General features: G+C 46.5%; 1 protein-coding gene across 3 annotated transcripts in view; it reads right to left on the bottom strand.

Moving 5' to 3' along the window:
• PTGR1 (prostaglandin reductase 1) overlaps nucleotides 1-18337 on the bottom strand; it is a 39119-nt gene extending 20782 nt beyond the window's left edge. The window contains exons 1-2 of one of the 3 annotated variants that reach the window (XM_030565786.1): nucleotides 18231-18337; nucleotides 17319-17420 (exon numbers count right to left, since the gene is read on the bottom strand). The gene's annotated coding sequence lies outside the window, so the exon portion shown is untranslated. Of the gene's footprint in view, nucleotides 1-2226; nucleotides 2273-17318; nucleotides 17421-18230 lie in introns of all 3 variants that reach the window. The other 2 variants (XM_030565787.1, XM_030565784.1) reach the window with 2 other exon arrangements.
• Between the last annotated feature and the right edge of the window lie 443 nt (nucleotides 18338-18780).

The following is an 18780-nucleotide window of genomic DNA, read 5'->3' as shown; positions in this document are numbered from 1 at the left end:
TGGCCTGCTTAAAAAAAAAAAGAACCCCACCACAATTCCAGACATTCATTGGCATTCAGCAACCGTACGTGTTGCACAAGTGGATTAACTGATTTCACAAACAGCCAGCAATACTCATCTACCCACTGTGTCAAAGATTAGAAGCGAGCCCTTACATGCAGTAAAGAGGATAAACCTATATGGCACCATGAATTCCCATTCACTGTTTGTCTGCACCTGCTTTAGACACTCTAAATCCCAGCAGGAACACTATACCTTTCACTTCAGGTTCTGTCTTTCTCATACAGCCCCTACGCATCTAAGGGCTTGTCTACATCAGAAAGTTGCAGCGCTGGTGAGGGAGTTACAGCGCTGCAACTTAGGAGGTGTACACATCTGCAGGGCATCACCAGCGCTGCAACTCCCTGTTTGCAGCGCTGGCCGTACTCCCGTTTTGTCTCGGGTGTAGAGGATCCAGCGCTGGTGATCCAATGTAGACACTTACCAGCGCTTTTCTTCACCTCCGTGTAATAAGCAGGTATCCCAGCATCACCGAGGAAGCCTCTGGTAATCAAACTGGTCTCCTTCCCTAGCTTGCTCTCGCGTTCCCCGAACCCCGAGCAAGCAGGTCTCCTTCCCTGCGGTTTGCTGGGTGGTTCGGGGAACGCGAGAGCAAACCGCGGCGAAGCTGGTCTCACCCCTCTTGAAGCCGCCCAACAGCGCTGCAGTGTGGCCACATCTAACACCACTTGCAGCGCTGGTTGCTGTAAGTGTGGCCACTCTGCAGCGCTGGCCCTATACAGCTGTACTAATACAGCTGTAACAACCAGCGCTGCAAAATTTTAGATGTAGACATGGCCTCAGGTTATTAACACAGCCACCTTAAAAACAGCTCCCCGTAATCAATTATTGCATGATCGAGATTAGAGGAAAAGCCAAATGGTATTGTTATCTGTGGCAATGGGCTCTCTGAACACAAACAAAAGAGCAGGAACTGACTCACCCACTCTGATATACACCTAATTTGTAAATACAAAATATCAGCCCTCACAGCTGCACCAATATGTCTTAAAGAGTTATTGTACAAGTAGACCCTAAGGAAACGAGACTCATTTTGCTTGGTGATTTTTTAAAATCCAGTCAGCATGAAAAAACATCATTGGCTAAACTTTGTCCTGACTTACCCCCTGCACTTCACACAAATCATATATTTAATACAGCTCACAATCCTACAGATCATGTGCTGTGTCAATTTCTTTTAAAAACACTTCAGCTCACCTATGAGCTGATTCTTTAAGAGCGTCTGTAACTCTGTGTCCAGATTATTATGTCCACTTTAGCTGGGAATAAAACCACTCAGTCACTGCACTCCACGTCTGCAGCTTACAGATGCGTTTGAAGCCCTTGGTTTTGCTTGAGGTTCACAGAACACTGAATATGACATGCTGCCTTATACTGCTTTATTGTTAAACCAAAGAAGTTCTCTTTAAACATATATAATAATTAGAATTCTCTACTGAATAGCTCTATAGATACTTCTGTATCTGCACAACAGATATACAATTAGCAAAATTACGTTTAATGGCTATTAAGGCTAGACATACCTTAGCCACCAAAAATCTTATAAGAACGGAAAAGACTTGTACATTCCTTTCTACCTACATGCTGCTTCCAGTGCTATTGATAACATATTCCAACACTCCATAAGGTTTTTGCTTCCATCTCCAACAGATACCCAAAAGTAATGTGTATCCTGATTTCACCTAAATCACACTGTAAAGCAAAGTTTTAAGTTACCAAGTTTGGTTTTATGTCAATTATATCAACAGATCAGCATGTTTGACTGTCCCACATTCCAGGCATTTGGGAAGTTATTCTCCCTTAACGTAGCTGAGCTGATTTAAGGTTTCGTGTCAGCGTGAAACTTTGTTTCATTCCTTTGTCAGTTAATATTGTTTCTCCCTGGATTCTTTATTTATTGTAAATTTTGAGTCAGACGCTGGTTTGGTTTTGCTGCCAATCTCAGTTCATTTGGCAGCACTGCTGTGTGTGTTAGACCTAGGTCTGTTTTCTTCATATTCTCTCTGAAACGGCTTAGAAGCTTTCAGACATGGATGACTGAAATGAAAATGTTTATTCCTGAGCACAATATATCCACTGTGAAATAGTTCAGTGGTGGTTTTGTGTTGTAGGCAGATGCCCAGAGTTAAAAAACTAGAGAAATTATTCAGGGAAACAATATCTTACCTTGTTACCTCTCTTCCTTACCAGGACTATACAGCTGTTTGACACTCTCAAAATAATAACAACAACAATGCTTAACATTTTTCAAGCACCCGTCAATGAAACAACCAGAAGGACTTTATAAATACTAGATTGTACAGGTTATAGTCTGGAGGTGACATCAGGGGACTGGACAGTATCAGACATTATGGGAATCTACTCCTGGCTCCATCAATGATTTAATAAGTGATCTTGGTTATGTCACTTACGGATTGATATTTTGAGCAACCGCAGGTCCCATTGAAGCCTATTTGCATGTCATATCTCCCATTGGCAATATGGGGATAATAATGCTTTCCTACCTTCATAAAGCACTTTCAGATCCATGGGGGAAAATGTGCAATATAAGTGCCAAGAAATAATAATGAAATTATTTGCAGGACAAATTCTTGACACTGCATAGAATCATAGAATCATAGACTTTAAGGTCAGAAGGGACCATTATGATCATCTAGTCTGACCTCCTGCACAGTGCAGGCCACAGACTCTCACTCACCCACTCCTGTATCAAACCTATGTCTGAGCCATTGTGGAATTGCTAAACTGTCATGACAATGCATTATAGGACAAAGACACTGCATTCTCAGTCCCTTCAGCACTGTTATCACACGCTGACAGGATACCACAGGGCAAAAATGCAAAGTCATCATGTGTCAGTGCTGCACTACAACCTAACATCATGATGTTGCAAGGTCAAAATTCAATACCCTACCTGCCCTACAGGGTGGACTCACAGGATGAAGGACAAGGCCAGTGAGAACCTGAGAAAACTCAGAACCTCCCATTAAAAAAGCCTATTAAAATCTATAATGTCTGGACATAAAAACTAAATTGTAAGACCATGAGTATCTTCTAGCCCAGAATATTTCAGGAGATTGGTGATTGACAGGATAGACCAGTAGTTTTCAATCTGAGGGTCATGACTTCCAAGGGTCACTAATAGGTTTCAGGGGGCTTTAACTACCAGATTTTTTTTTTAATTACATTTCTAGCCCTTTGGGTCATGGAGAAAACTTGAACACCATAAGCCAAGAGTCAGCTGCTTTAGAATGGGAATGATGCCCTGGCTAAAATCCACAGACAGCCAGAAACAATAGCTCTAAGGCCTGGTCTACTCTATGCGTTTAAACTAAATTTAGCAGCGTTAAACCGATTTAACCCTGCACCTGTCCACACAATGAGGCCCTTTATATCGATATAATGGACTCTTTAAACCGGTTTCTGTACTCCTCCCCGAGGAGAGAAGTAGCGCTGAAATCGGTATTGCCATGTCAGATTAGGGTTAGTGTGGCCGCAAATTGACGGTATTGGCCTTGGGCGGTATCCCACAGTGCAACATTGTGACCGCTCTGGAAAGCGATCTGAACTTGGATGCACTGGCCAGTGTGAAAGTAGAATGAATTATATTGTAAGACTAGAAAGGATTAAAGAAATGTTGTAAGCAAAATTGTTGGAATGTTGCAACCAGGTGTCAGGAATACAGACATTAACATAGAACAATTGCACTGTTTAAGGGCAATTGGTGAAGCATTGGCCTTAGATCGATAACAGTAAGGAAATAGGATATGCATGCTGTGCCCCAGGTGAATTTTACTGTTTTGCTTTCTTTGTCCCTTTGTCTAATTCCTGCTCTTTTATCTGTATAAATAAGACTGTTTAGGCCTTGCATGGCCACTCACATATTCTGAATGTTATTGGCGGAGCGCTGCGCTAATAAAACAGAGTGGTCTGACAAACTGTGAGTCCTGAGTTTAACTTTGACAATTTGGAGGTTCCACCGAGATGGCAACCGTCTTCACTGAGGCTGTGTGACTCCTGACCGTTTTTGTAGGACGACCATGGCAGCCGGCACCTGGGCACTCGGCCCAAGCGGTCCTCCACTAGAACGGAAAGGCGCACGACCACAGTGAAGTCTACGCCATCGAACCTGTTGGTTCCCACTTTGTTCTGGTAGGGATCCCGGGATCTGACATCAGGAATCTGGTCAGGTAATTATTTCTGTGTTTTGTCTGGACTGAGGACTGTCCTATCTCTGTGTCTATCCGTCCTCCCTGTGGAGTGTTTGAGTCTGGGTGCCGTCTCCGTCCGGGGATCGGCCGACCAATGGGTTCCTGTCCCCGCGGTCTGAGTGAGTGAAATCTGCACAATCGCAGCCGCACCACACCTTGGGTAAAACCCTTAGTGTGAAAGCAAGGGCGATTGAGGCAGTAGCCTGTGGGTTCCTTTTGTGTGTTGCACTGGGCATCGCTCTGACGAACCCTAATTTCCTTCTTGTGTGATTGGTGTGTGAAGTCCTCCTGTATGGGTAATCAGACGTCTAAGCCGGGGCAGTTCCCTAAAGGAACTCCGGCTCATTTTATGTATTTTAGGAAGGGTCTGGACTCCTGTAAGTTTCTGGAAAAATGGTCTAGGCTAACTCAGGGAGATCCCAAAACTCAGTGGCCACTGTTAGGATCTTGGGATAAGGATCGAGTAGATGTCTTAAAAGACAAACTCGGCCAATCTAAAACTAAATTGGCAAAAGGAGAGGTCGATTGTTTCATGCAATGGTGGGAAGAGGCAAATCGTAGATAGACAGAATCGAAACTCGCCTCTCTCAAAGAATCAAATGATAAGTTAAAATCTTTATTGGAAACCTCCTCTCCCACCACTAGACCGAGCGCTCCCCTGTACCCTGTTCTCCAAGCTGACCCCCCTTCATACTCCTGTCTCTGGGTGGGAAAAGACGAAGAAAACCCCTTGCTAGATTCCAGGGACGAGGATGAAGAAGACGCATTAATTGGCCTGGCAGCCTTGTGTCGAATCAATAGACGGCCATCCACGTCCTCAGCTCAGCAACAACTGTTACCAGATCTCCCAGATCAGGAACAATTCCCAGAGATCTCCAGTTCAGACCCGTCCGGATCATCCGGTACTGCCGAGGCCCATTCCTCTGGACTCACTCTGCCTTGTAAAAGCTCGCGCTTGGGCCTTAAAAATATCCAGGCTCCCCTCTGAATCCTGCATACTGGGGGCCAGGATGGGGGTCCCACTTGGAGCTATAAACCTTGGACTCACACTGAGCTCCTTTCAATTATAAAAGGCTTTCCAAAGCCCCAAGAAAATCACACTAAATTTGCAGAGGAATTTTTGTTAGTGTGTGATACCTATGAACCCTCTGAGGCAGACCTCCTGCAGCTGTGCAAGCTACTTGTAATAGCCCCTAGTGAGCATGAAAAATGGCTCACAGCAGCAGATTGGCTCGCTGCTGACCGCCACTCTACTTTGCCAGACACTGGTCCTAATGCTGAATACCGAAAAAAGTGTAAGGAACGAGCTAAAAATCTATTTGAAGCCATCCCTCGGGTATGGACTCCTAAAACCATCTGGACAGCCACAAATAGCTGTAAGCAACGACAGGGAGAAAACCCAGGCGACTATCGCACCCAACTAACTGACATTTTTCTGCAACATTCTGGTATACAGCAACCAGATACAAATGGACATGGCGCCCTGGCTAGTGCATTTGTTAATGGCCTCCTGCCTGCTATTGGCAATCTGCTAAAACGAATAAGAGTTGGATGGGAGACCGAAACCATGGACAAATTGCAAACAGTGGCAGAGCACTGCCAACGTACTTTAAAAGGAAAGGAAGAGCAATCAGCTCAGTAGTTAATGGCCTTGCAAATACAGCATTATTCAGGGCAGGGCAAACAGTACCGGGGACGGGGAAAATACCAGGGACGGGGACGTGGTCGTGGGAGGGGACAGGGAACTGGATTTTCGGGTTATGGGGATGTTTGTAATAACTGTAAACAGCTGGGATATTGGAAGAATGAGTGTCCAAGCCGGCCTGGTAACTCTGTGAACAACCAGTTAAACGCCCTGCCAGCACAGCCAGTCAGCCCCCAGCCTTACTTTGCCCCACCACAATGACGGGACACCGGGGAACCTCAGGAAATTTTAGCCCCTTTACTACCTCTCACTCCCACGGGTGAATGTGTATTAACTATCAATGATCTTTCTCTCCCTTTCCTTGTTGATACGGGAGCTTGGCTCTCTGCAGTTCATTCGTACTACCGACCTGCCTGAGGTTCTCCGCTCCAGAAAAACCGTGTCCGCTGTGGGCATTACAGGAGTCCAAACACCTTATCCCCTTTCAAAACCTCTACCGGTCCAGGTTGGTCCCCTTTCTGTGGATCATGCCTTCCTTCTCTCTGATTCCACTCTGGTAAACCTTTTGGGTCGGGATCTGTTATGTAAGCTTGGCTGCACCATATACTGTTCCCCGGATGGGGTCTATTTACAAATTCCCCAGTCTTCCCTGAGTGATTCTGTAGCCTCCCTGCTGTCTGAAACGTCCCTTTCTACTCCGGTCCCTTGTTGCCCACTGGTCCCGTCCCTTGAGCACCTAATTTTGCAGGTCCCATCCTCTCTGTGGCCAACCCATCCCTCTGAGATGGGCTGCTTAAATACTGATCCTGTCTGCATTACTGTTGACTCTTCCAAACCCCTGCCTCGCATATCCCAGTACCCTTTAAACTCTGAGGCAGAGAGTGGCATTGCTCCGGTCATAACTGCCCTGCAGGAGCAAGGCATTATTGTTCCCTGTTCCAGTTCCCTGTTCCAGTCCCTCCTATCCTCCCCATTCGAAAAGCTGATGGAAAATCATGGCGATTTGTTCAGGACCTTCGAGCCATTAATCGTACTGTCATACCCGTTTTTCCTGTTGTCCCAAACCCAGCAACGATCCTGGCTTCTATCCCACCAGCTGCAACTCATTTTACTGTTGTTGATTTGTGTTCTGCTTTCTTTTCTGTTCCGGTTCACCCTGACTCCCAGTACCTCTTTGAATTTTCCTACAGGGGACAGCAATATACATGGACCACACTCCCTCGGGGTATACGGAAAGTCCATCTTATTTCTCCCAGGCATTAGCCCAAGACCTAGCTGACCTTGTTTTCCCATCTGGGTCCACTCTAGTCCAATATGTAGATGATCTGCTTCTCTGTTCCCCCTCGTTATGTGCCTCAGAAACTGATTCTTTAGTGCTCCTTACTGCCCTAGCAAACAAAGGTCACAAGGCTTCTCGCTCTAAACTACAGCTCTATCAAACCTCTGTCACATACCTTGGTTTTCTCCTCTCCCAGGGTTCCCGTACGCTTTCTCCCACCCACGTCCAGGCTATCCTTAGCTTTCCCCGACCCTGCACTCCACGCCAGGTCCGAAAATTTTTGGGCATGGCTGGATTTTGCAGGCAATGGATTCCCCAATATGCCTCCCTCGCAAAACCTCTACAGGAACTCACTCGACTCTCTGTGCCTAATCCCATGCCATGGCCACCTGAAGCAGACTCTGCCTTTGTTTCCCTCAAACAAGGTTTGATTTCTGCCCCCACTTTAGGGCTGCCAGACTATTCTAAGCCTTTTACCCTTTTCTGCCATGAACACTCTGGATGTGCACTTGGAGTTCTCACTCAGGTGCACGGAGGCAAGAACCGCCCAGTAGCTTATTTCTCTGCCACTTTGGACCCTGTGGCCCAAGGCCTGCCCCCCTGCCTGCGTGCTGTGGATGCCGCAGCATGCTTAGTCGAAATGTCTGAAACCCTTGTCCTTCGCTCCCCCCTTACTCTCATGGTCCCTCACTCTGTAGAAACTCTGCTGTTACAACGCAACACAAGCCACCTCTCCTCCGCTCGCCTTACCAGGTATGAACTTCTACTGCTGTCGGCCTCATATATCACTATAAAGCACTGTTTTCAGTTAAATCCTGCCACTCCCCTTCCTTTGTCTAATGATGGGTGATCCTCACGACTGCCTTGCAACTGTCTCTGCTATCACCGTCCCGCGCTCTGACCTTTCTGATGTCTCTCTCCCTAACTCTGACCTTGTTTTGTTTACTGATGGTTCCTGTTTTCGAGACAACCAAGGTCGTCTCCTTGCAGGATACGCTGTAGTGTCACTCTCTGAAACCCTAGATGCTGCACCTTTACCTTCTGTAACCTCAGCACAAGTTGCTGAATTAGTTGCCCTCACCCGTGCCTGCTTTTTGGCGGAGGGACGCTCTGCCACCATTTACACTGACTCCCGCTATGCTTTTGGGGTTGTACATGACTTTGGTACCCTCTGGCAAGCTCGAGGTTTCCTTACATCTGCCGGTACCCCTATTAAGAATGGCCCCTATATCGCTGCTCTCCTGTATGCAATTTTACTTCCCTCTGCCCTGGCTATTGTTAAGTGCCCTGGCCACTCGATGGCAGACACTGATGTTGCTAAGGGTAATGCATTTGCTGATGCCTCTGCTAAACATGCTGCTGCCATAGAACCTTCCCCAGATGCATTTCTAGGTTCCCTCTCTGTTTCTATACCACCGCCATCCCTCATTGACCTCACCCTGCTCCAGGACTTTGCCCCAGAAACCGAAAAAGACTCCTGGGTTACCCAGGGTTGCTCTCTACATCCTGATTCCCTTTGGCGTTCGCCCACTGGTGCCTTTGTAGCTCCCTTTTCATTCTACCCATCGCTGGCCGCCCTGCTACACAGTGTTTCGCATGTCGGAAAGGAGGGGATGATCTCTGCTCTAACTAAGGTGGAATGGTGGGCTCCCCATTTCAGCTCTTTTGCAGCCTGCCACTGTACCGCCTGCACCACTTGCAAAAGCCACAATATTGGTAAACCTGTAAAAGTGGCTCAGGGATTCCAGGGCTTGCCCCAAGCACCTTTCTTGCATTGGCAACTTGATTTTATACAAATGCCTAAGTGTCAACGATTTGAACTTATTTTGGGTATGGTATGTTTATTTTCTGGTTGGATTGAAGCCTTTCCTTGTCGCAAGGCTGACTCACTGTCCGTTGCTAAATGTTTGTTAAACCATATTATGCCTGCCAAGGGAATTCCTGCCACGCTGTTCAGTGATCGGGGTACACACTTTACCGGACAAATTGTTCAACACCTGGATTGTATATTACATGTCACACACCTGCTGCACTGTCCCTACCACCCACAAAGTGCAGGTGCTGTGGAAAGGTGAAATGGTATACTTAAGAATAAACTTGCTAAGATTTGTGACTCCACAGGGTTAAGCTGGCCAGCAGCTTTATCACTAGCCCTTATGGAAATGCGATCCACTCCATCCCAAAGGCATAAACAGAGTCCTTTTGAAATTGTTATGGGACGCCCTTTGCGAACTGTGGCTACCATTACTCCAGTCCCAGACTTGAACTTGACTCACAGTACGCTCCTTCAATATTGCAAGGGATTAATGCAAGCTGTAAGTCACTTCCATTCACAGGTTCAAGCAGCCTGGCCGACGGAACCCACCTCTGACGCCTGCCACAACCTTGAGTCAGGTGACTGGGTCTATGTACGGCACCACCATCGAAAACACGCCTTGGAACCTCGGTGGAAGGGTCCTCATCAGGTACTGCTTACTACCCAGACAGCTGTTAAGCTATCTGGCATCGCAGCGTGGATACATGCTTCACAGTGTAAGAAGACACCCTCCCCGGCGAACCAATCAACACCTCAGAATGGTGCAGAGTCAGTTTTGACTCCAGAAGAAGACGTAGAGGAACAGCCTGCAATACCTTACAATCTGCGCTCTCGTAAGGGTTGCCAGAAGCAGACGACGACCTAAAGCAAGGCCCAAGAAGCAGCAGTAGTGAGCCTAGTGCCTGCTGCCTGGTGGACATAAAACTGTAACTGCAGTTCCCTCAGTTGAGGTTGTCAGAACCAGAAGGGCCCGGCCTCCAATATGCACCTCTGGTGGCTCCTGTTCTTCGGCTGCTGGTATCTTAAGGTCTGGGGCACCCACAATGACAATTCTTTTATCCAGCAGCAAGTGTGGATAGCTCAGACCCTTAATATTTCTAAATGCTGGGTCTGCAGCCACATCCCAGCCCACTCTCAAGCTGGTGTTCTTGTCCCGCCTATCCCACTGAATTCCCCAGACCTTACTGGAGGACCTCGTCCATTTAACAAAACATGGAACACAATGACACTTGGGAAGCAGCGGGAATAAATGTATCTAAATGGATAAGTGTGGGGGGGGGGGAAAGGTCATTGGTGTTGGGTGTGTAATGGGACAGGGCTGGATCTGGGAAAAAGCCGTTGCCTTCAGCATATTGTGACAAATAGTGTATGGGATTATTCAAACAAAACTAAAGAGTGGCGGGCTGGGTATGGGGATATGAATTTTTTCTCAACCTGGGATCAAACAGAAAAATCAATCTCATGTTCCCCCTACAGTAATCTTAGTAAAAATAATACAATCTTCCAATGCCGTACAAATACTACCACTCCTCGTAAGGAGGATTACCCTGTACCCTTTGGAGGATATTACTCCTCATTTGCAGATACCTATGTAACAAATGGATGCAATCTACCCTTCCTGGCCTTAATAGGCCATCATTGGGTTTGTGGAACCAAAGCTTTTACTGTATTACCAGCTAACTGGTCAGGTATCTGTTATTCCGCCCAACTCTTCCCACAATTCCTGGTACTAGAGTCCCTCCCACGAGAATGCCTCCGTAATTTCAGGCAAAAAAGAAGGGACTTACTAGATGCCCAATGGTATATACATAACATAAGCCCCTTAACTTGGGAAGAGGCCATTGGTACTTCCTTATCCCACTTGGGGGAGTAATACACCACGCAAAAAGACTCCTAAGGTTACAAGCAGTGGTTGAAATAATGGCAAATGAAACCGGAGAAAGTTTAAAAACCCTGGCCAAAGAAACAGGGGTGATCAGACAGGTGGCCCTCCAAAACTGTCAAGCATTAGACATAGTGCTGGTGGCCAAAGGAGGGACCTGTGCTCTCATTGGAAAAGAATGTTGGGTGTTTATACCTGACAATACCAATGAGGTAATAGATCGCGCTAGCCACTTAGAACAAATCACATATCTTCCTCATGAAGAGCTGAGTTCTTTATGGAAGTGGCTAAGTAACCTGTTCAATTTCTCTGGCATAGGAAACTGGTTGTTTCAGGGAGCCCTAACTATCCTGTTTGGAATCTTAGTGATTTTTGTATGCTTTCAGTTAATCTCCTGTTGTATCCAGAATTGTGTCACCCAGATGACTGCCCCAAAACAGAGTGCTAATATGATGATTTTGAATATCACTGATAAACAAAGAGATAAGGAACGGTTAATTTGTGGAACCCAGTAAGGGTTGGTCATGGCGTACGCCTGACCAAAAGGAGGGATTGTGAAAGTAAAATGAATTATATTTAAAGAATAGAAAGGATTAAAGAAATGTTGTCTGTAACTTTAAGCAAAATTGTTGGAATGTTGCAACCAGGTGTCAGGAATACAGACATTAACATAGAACAATTGCACCGTTTAAGGGCAATTGGTGAAGCATTGGCCTTAGATCGATAACAGTTAGTAAGGAAATAGGATATGCATGCTGTGCCCCAGGTGAATTTTACTGTTTTGCTTTCTTTGTCCCTTTGTCTAATTCCCGCTCTTTTATCTGTATAAATAAGACTGTTCGGGCCTTGCATGGCCACTCACATATTCTGAATGTTATTGGCGGAGCACTGCGCTAATAAAACAGAGTGGTCTGACAAACTGTGAGTCCTGAGTTTAACTTAGACACCAGGTAGACAGGAAAAGCCCCGCGAACTTTTGAATTTCATTTCCTGTTTGCCCAGTGTGGAGCTCTGATCAGCACCGGTGGCAATGCAGTTCCAAATCCAAAAAGAGCTCCAGCATGGACTGTACGGGAGATACTGGATCTGATCGCTGTATGGGGAGACAAATCTGTTCTATCACAGCTCCGTTACAGAAGACGAAATGTCAAAGCATTTGAAAAAATCTCCAGGCTATGATAGACAGAGGCCATAGCACAGTGCTGTGTGACAAGCATAATGGAAAGCCAAAGAATCAAATGGATGCTCATGGAGAGAGGGAGGGGGTACTGAGGACTCCAGCTATCCCACAGTCCCCGCAGTCTCCAAAAAGCATTTGCATTCTTGGCTGAGCACCCAATGCCTGTAGGGTCAAACACATTGTCCGGGATGGTTCAGGGTATATCTAGTCAATTTACCTCCCGCCCCCACCCGCCGTGAAAGAAAAGGGAAAAAAATCGTTTCTTGACTTTTTTCAATGTCACCGTATGTCTACTACATGCTACTGGTAGACGCGGTGCTGCGGCACTGAACAGCAGCATCCTCTCCCCTCCCCGGTGGCAGACGGTACAGTACAAAATGACTGATAGCCATCCTCATCATCCTGTGAGTGCTCCTGGCTGGCCTCGGTGAGGTTGGCCGGGCGTGCCTGGGTAAAAATAGGAATGATTCCCGGTCATTCCCGGCAGATGGTACAGAACGGTTGGTAACCATTTTCATCATAGCAACTGGGGGCTGAGCTCCATCAGCCTGCCCTCCTTTTCATGTCTAAAGAAAAGATTCTGTACTGCCTGGACTGTCATAGCAGTGGGATGCTGGGCTCCTCTCCCCTACACCATTTAATGTCCTGCCTGGACTATCATAGCAGCTGGAGGCTGCCTCCCCCTCATTTTATCTCACTAAAAAGTCAGTGTTTCTTATTCCTGCATTCTTTATTACTTCATCACACAAATGGGGGGACACTGCAATGGTAACCCAGGAGGGTTGGGGGAGGAAGGAAGCAATGGGTGGGGTTGTTGCAGGGGCACCCCCTAGAATGGCATGCAGCTCATCATTTCTGCAGGATCTGACATGGAGTGGCTGTGCTCTCTGGTACACTGGTTCTCTAGTACACTTACCCTATATTCTAGGAAGGACTGACTATTTTTAGATAAAACATAAAGGAGGGAATGACCCGGGGAGTCATTCCCATTTTTGTCTTTGCGCCCCCGACCGACCTCAGTGAAGGCCAGCCAGGAGCACCCATGACAACAGCAGATGGTACAGAATGACTGATAACCGTCATCTCATTGCCAATTTACAATGGTATAGCAGACAGTACAGAACGACTGATAACCGTCATCTCATTGCCAATTTATAATGGCATGGCAGATGGTACAATAGGGATGGTAACCATCTCCGCTACCTTGCAAAGGCAAATGAATGCTGCTGTGTAGCACTGCAGTACTGCCTTTGTCATCGGCATCCAGTACACATACGATGACAGCGACAAAAGGCAAAACGGGCTCCATGGTTGCCATGCTATGGCATCTGCCAGTGCAATCCAGGGGGAAAAGGGCGCGAAATGATTGTCTGCCATTGCTTTCACGGAGGAAGGAATGAGTGACGGCATTTACCCAGAATAGCCCGCGACACTGTTTTTGCACCATCATGCATTGGGATCTCAACCCAGAATTCCAATGGGCGGGGGGAGACTGTGGGAACTATGGGATAGCTACGGGATAGCTACCCACAGTGCAAAGCTCCAGAAATCGATGCTAGCCTCGGTACATGGACGCAGACCGCTGAATTATTGTGCTTTGTGTGGCCGCGTGCACTTGACTTTATACAATCTGTTTTACAAAACCGGTTTATGTAAAATCGGAATAATCCTGTAGTGTATACGTACCTTAAGAGGTATGTCTGTTCCATTAGTCACAGCCAGCACCCAGGGGACTCTAATTCTGTGGCGTGGAATGTGGCATTTTTCCAACAAGCCACAGAATTCTCCATTTTTGCTGCAGCCAGGAGCCTGACATTTTGCTTCTTCTCCCTGTCCTAATGAGATCTGCTGCAGATGCCTTACTCTCCAGCTCTCCCCTCAAAGGGAAAGAAATTGGATTGCAGTTTACGTACCCCTGCTCTGCTCCAGAAAGCAGAGCAGTTGTGACCACCGTCCCTTCAGTGCCAGATGAAGGTATAAGCTAACTAAACTACAGCTTGGGGCAGTGCTCTTCACTTTTTTGAAGTGGGGCCACTTTGGCAAAAAACCTTCAATGTGAGAGCCACATCAACCCGACACAGACGGTTGAACACTCTGAGTTCTTTGTTGGCTGATATGGTAATATTACCATTATTGGTAATATTGCTTGGGGTGCAGGAGGAAGTATAGGGGGCTGGCTCTGGGAGGGGGCTCAGGGCTGGGGCATGGGCTTGGAGTGCAGGAGGGGGTGAGAGGTGCAAGCTCTGGGAGGGAGTTTGGGTGCTGGAGGGGACTCCAGTCGGGGGCAGAGTGTTCAGGTGCAGGAGGGGGTACAGGGTGCAGGCTCTGGGAGGAAGGTCATGGCTTAGGCAGGGGCTTGGTGTGCAGGAGGGGCTCTGGGAGGGGGCTCAGGGCTGGGGCAGGGGCTTGGGGTGCAGGAGACGGCACTGTAGGCTGGCTCTGTATCCTGGAATGGAGACAAGATTTTGGTCTCGATCAGCTGAACCAAGAGAGAGCTCCCCCTCCTCAGCCCTAAACTCACTGGTGGAAGTATTTAGGCTCGTTACTGGCACCCATGTGCCGCCGATGGGACCCCCCTGTGATGACACACACGGGTTATTGGACAGTGGAGACATACAGGTGGAGGGTGTCCTGGGCACTTTGGGCCTTCCACTGTTAGAACCAGAGGTGCAGGGGCCTAAGCCAGTAGCCAAGGGACCCTCAAAGGAAACCTCTCCATCCATTGCTCAAGAAGATGCCCCCCCACCACCACTGCAACAGAGATTCTCAATAGACAGGACAACATAATAAGACCCATAAAATGGTTAACTTATGATGCACCAGAGGTGACTAGTGAGGAACCAATATGTTTAGCACACAGGCTTGTGGAAGCCATAGTGGGCTTCCTGAGGTCCTTTGGAGGGAACACTAATGAATTGGTATAATGAGTGTGATTTATCGGGACAATAAATTCTCGTCTGGGGGAGGATGTAAGCAGTCAGAATGACTCTCCCCTGACATCTGGTGGTGAGATGTGGAAAAGGACTTCAGGGGCTGATATTGTTTGCATAGGCACACCCACGCTGCCTAGCATGATGGGACTGCTTGTCCAAATGGTCACTTTAGCTGCTGTGAGATCCCCAGTCTCTTTGTTATTGGGGCAGGAGTAATAAAATGTTGTTATCCTGATGATGTGAATCAAGGACAGCAGAACTGTACTTGGCATTTTATGACTGAGGGACTCACCCTCAACTAAGCAGCACTCACTAGGCAAGGGACATGGGTTCCAAAGGTCAGTGAATTGAGAGAGGTTGGGGGACAGGTATCCGTATCTTGTAGTGTGGGTGGGAAGAGAGGTGCGGCTAACAGATTGGTGAGTGGAAAGGTGTGGTTGGTAGTGAAGATTGCAGCAGAACCCCACAGAAAGGCATGGCAATTGGTTGTCAACCCAAGCAGCGGAGCATGTAAGGTGCCCCCATACCTTCCCCCCAGGCTGGTAGGTAAACTGTGCAGATGAACTTCTGAACTCTGGGGCTGTACTGACCAAGAATGGAAACTGTGAGTGGGGTGACTTTTGGGTTGCTGGACTCAAGAACCAAAGGGAAAGGACACGGCCCAATCTACTTGGGGGTGAGTCTTCTGTTGCTCATGGTTTGTGTTATGAATCCTGTTCATAGTGTTTCACCAGCATAATGCCACATTATTTCCCTTCTTTATTAAAAGGCTTTTGCTACACTCAGACTCTGTGCTTTCAAGAGGGGAAGTATTGCCTCTTAGAGGCACCCAGGGAGGTGGTATGTAATTGTCCCAGGTCACTGGGTGGGGGCTCGAGCCGGTTTTGCATTGTTATTGAAAAGGAACCCCTAGATACTGAACCCAGCCCTTGTTGCTGCCAACTCTGTCGGGTAAAAGGGTTACATACATATGCAGTTAGTTCAAAGCATCTGTCTAAAATTTATTTGTTATGAAGTCATCATTACCAAGAGGGCTGCTGCAAATGAAGATTACTTTTCTATTTTTAAAACTTCACTTTTCTATATATGCAAATATAAAGCTTTTGTGTTTATATATTCACTGTCCTTTCTGTGAAAATAATAAATTGGTTTTTTTAATGGGACCGGGCCTCTTACACTTGACAAAGTTTAGGGCCTCAGAATATCATAATCCGGCCCTGCCTCCCTTTCTTACCATTTTCCCCTCCATTATGGCTCTGCCACTTGCAGGCTGACTTTCCTCTCTTGGGGACCCAGACCCAAGCATGCTTTGCTTCTCAGCTACTGTGATATTTCAAAGGAGTTTTCACAGCAGCCAGCAAGGTTTCCTTATGACTAAGGCTACATTTTAGTCACAGGTATTTTTAGTAAAAGTCACAGACAGGTCACGAGCAGTAAATAAAAATTCATGGCCAGTGACCTGTCCATGACTTTTACTATGTACCCCTGACTAAAACTTGGGTGGTGGGAGCTCGGGTGATGGCCATGGGTGCTCAGGGGGGAGATGCAGCCTGGGGGGGCACCGCAGGTGCTCAGGGGGTGCACGGCCCAGGGGATACCATGTGTGGTGAGCGGAGGGTTGGTGGGGCTGGTGCAGGTTCCCTCCCTGGTGCCTCCGGAGCTCTGCATGCTGCCTCCGCTCCACCCCAAGTCATGGTTCTGCAGCTCCCACACAAAGGCCTCCATATCTGTCCTGGTGTAAAAAATGAGGTCCCCACTATGGAAAAGATTGAGAACAGTGGGACAGACTATCATGCATCCCTAGTGTTGCTGCACAGTAAATAAAAATTTCAGGACAAAGGTTCAGCATATACAAAATTATGAAGAAAGAATACAACATATTTCAGAATATTAACTATGATCCCAATAACTATGTCAGATTTTGTTTCCACTAAGGTCATTAGCAAAACTCCCACTGATTTTACACATTGCAGAATCCGACTTTTATGTTGTTAACCCAGTTTATTAGGAAGCTGTAGCTCTATCTTGCCCACCATCTCTAAAGTAGCTTTATACAAATACCAATTCTTAAGAGGCTGATATCAAAACATTTTTCAAAATTTTAAAAATAAATTTTACTTGCTTGTTTATCCCAGTCTGTAGGAAGCCTGAAAAACTTTCCGCCAGGTTTCTTTACTGGCATTTTCCCACTTCCAATCCACTTAATTTAAGGCCAGGTTTTCAAGAGTTCAACTCCCATTCAGGCACCAAAATAAAAAGCCATATTTTCATAGGCAGCACCCAATGTGCTGCGTGCTTGTGAAAAATCTTACCTTAAGAGGGTACGTCTTCACTGAACGCCCCTCTGCCCCGTGGCAGTGAGTCTCAGAACACGGGCCAACTGACCTGGGCTCGCAGGACTTGCACTATAGAAGCTGAAAATAGCAATGTAGACGTTCCTGCTCTAGTTGGGAGCCCAGGCCCAGAGACCCACCCTCCTCGCCAGGTCTCAGAACCTGGGTGAGAATGTTTACACTGCTTGTTACTACAGCTCTCACTCAGGAGTTCTGGGCTGGAGTAACAGATTGATTTTTAAAAAAATTTACCTGCCAGATTCTAGAAACACTCTCAAGTTAAAGCCTAATTTAAAACAAACAAACAACAAACACACCACAACTTTCAAAATCCGTGTGATACTAATAAACTCTTACATTAATTAAACAAATATTTTTTTTAAAACTTCGAGGCCATATACATCTTTCTTTGCACCCCTATAAACCCAGAGTAATTCCATTAACTGTAATATATTGACACTAGTGAAATTAAGGTCAGAATTTGGCTCTTACAAAGTTTCCTTCCTGCTCTCAGCTCAGTCTAAACAATGGAAATATACTTAACCTCCCTTTTTTAAAGTCAGTTTCTCTCTCTGGTTCTCCTGCACTAGTCTGACATTGTAGTGTTTGGCTTACTAACACTGCAGGGGACTATCTAAAATTCGTTTTCACGTCAATGTATAATTTAAGGAACCATTTCTATTACTCTTAGATTTCTGGAAAATGCCGTTTATTACCAAACCTAAACTTTGGCCTACTCTGAGCAGCAGTTTCTCTTTCAGAATTGGTTTGAGATAAGACACAGAAGTGGATCGACTTTGTAAATGTGTAAGAGCCTAGATAATGATGCCTTTTAATTATTATCAACCCAGTCCCAGTTACTCCTATTCATTCCTGTCACCCGTTACTAACCTGTGCAACAGTTACTAGACGCAGTTTCTTGGACACCGAAGTCAGACTCCTCTATTCTGCTTCACCACTCTTCCCGCTCAAGGAAGTAGGGTTCACTCCACTGTAATAATCTGCCCTTCCTCTGATGCCACCTGCTGCATCTTTGTATCACTACAACTAATAGCTCTGGCAGCACTGTGGAAAGGCTGAGTTCCTAGACCAAATGCCTTCTAAAAGGACTTTTACATTCTCCTGACTTCTGTCTCCCTTTTAAAATGGAAAATCATTCCTGCACCTAGAACACATCTGAGATGCTATCCATTTGCTTATAATACAGAGAAAAACCTGTTAACATTGCAGCACTGCTGGGTTGGGTGTTGGAGAGACTGAATGAAAGAGATATGGGGATGGGGAAGATAGCTAAAGAGGAGGTCAACAAGAAAATGTGGTGGGAATGAAGGAAGAGAACAGTGATTTGCACCTAGCACTCTCTGGCTCACACATATAGCTTCAGGTTGCAGAAGGCAAGTAATAACAAAAACCAGAGGTTTGTCCTCTCCCACTATAGAAA

This window comes from Gopherus evgoodei, chromosome 6 (assembly GCF_007399415.2).
Source record: "Gopherus evgoodei ecotype Sinaloan lineage chromosome 6, rGopEvg1_v1.p, whole genome shotgun sequence".
Taxonomy (NCBI): domain Eukaryota; kingdom Metazoa; phylum Chordata; order Testudines; family Testudinidae; genus Gopherus; species Gopherus evgoodei.
Note: the sequence above shows the minus strand (reverse complement) of the source record. Positions and strands in the feature narration are given on the sequence as shown.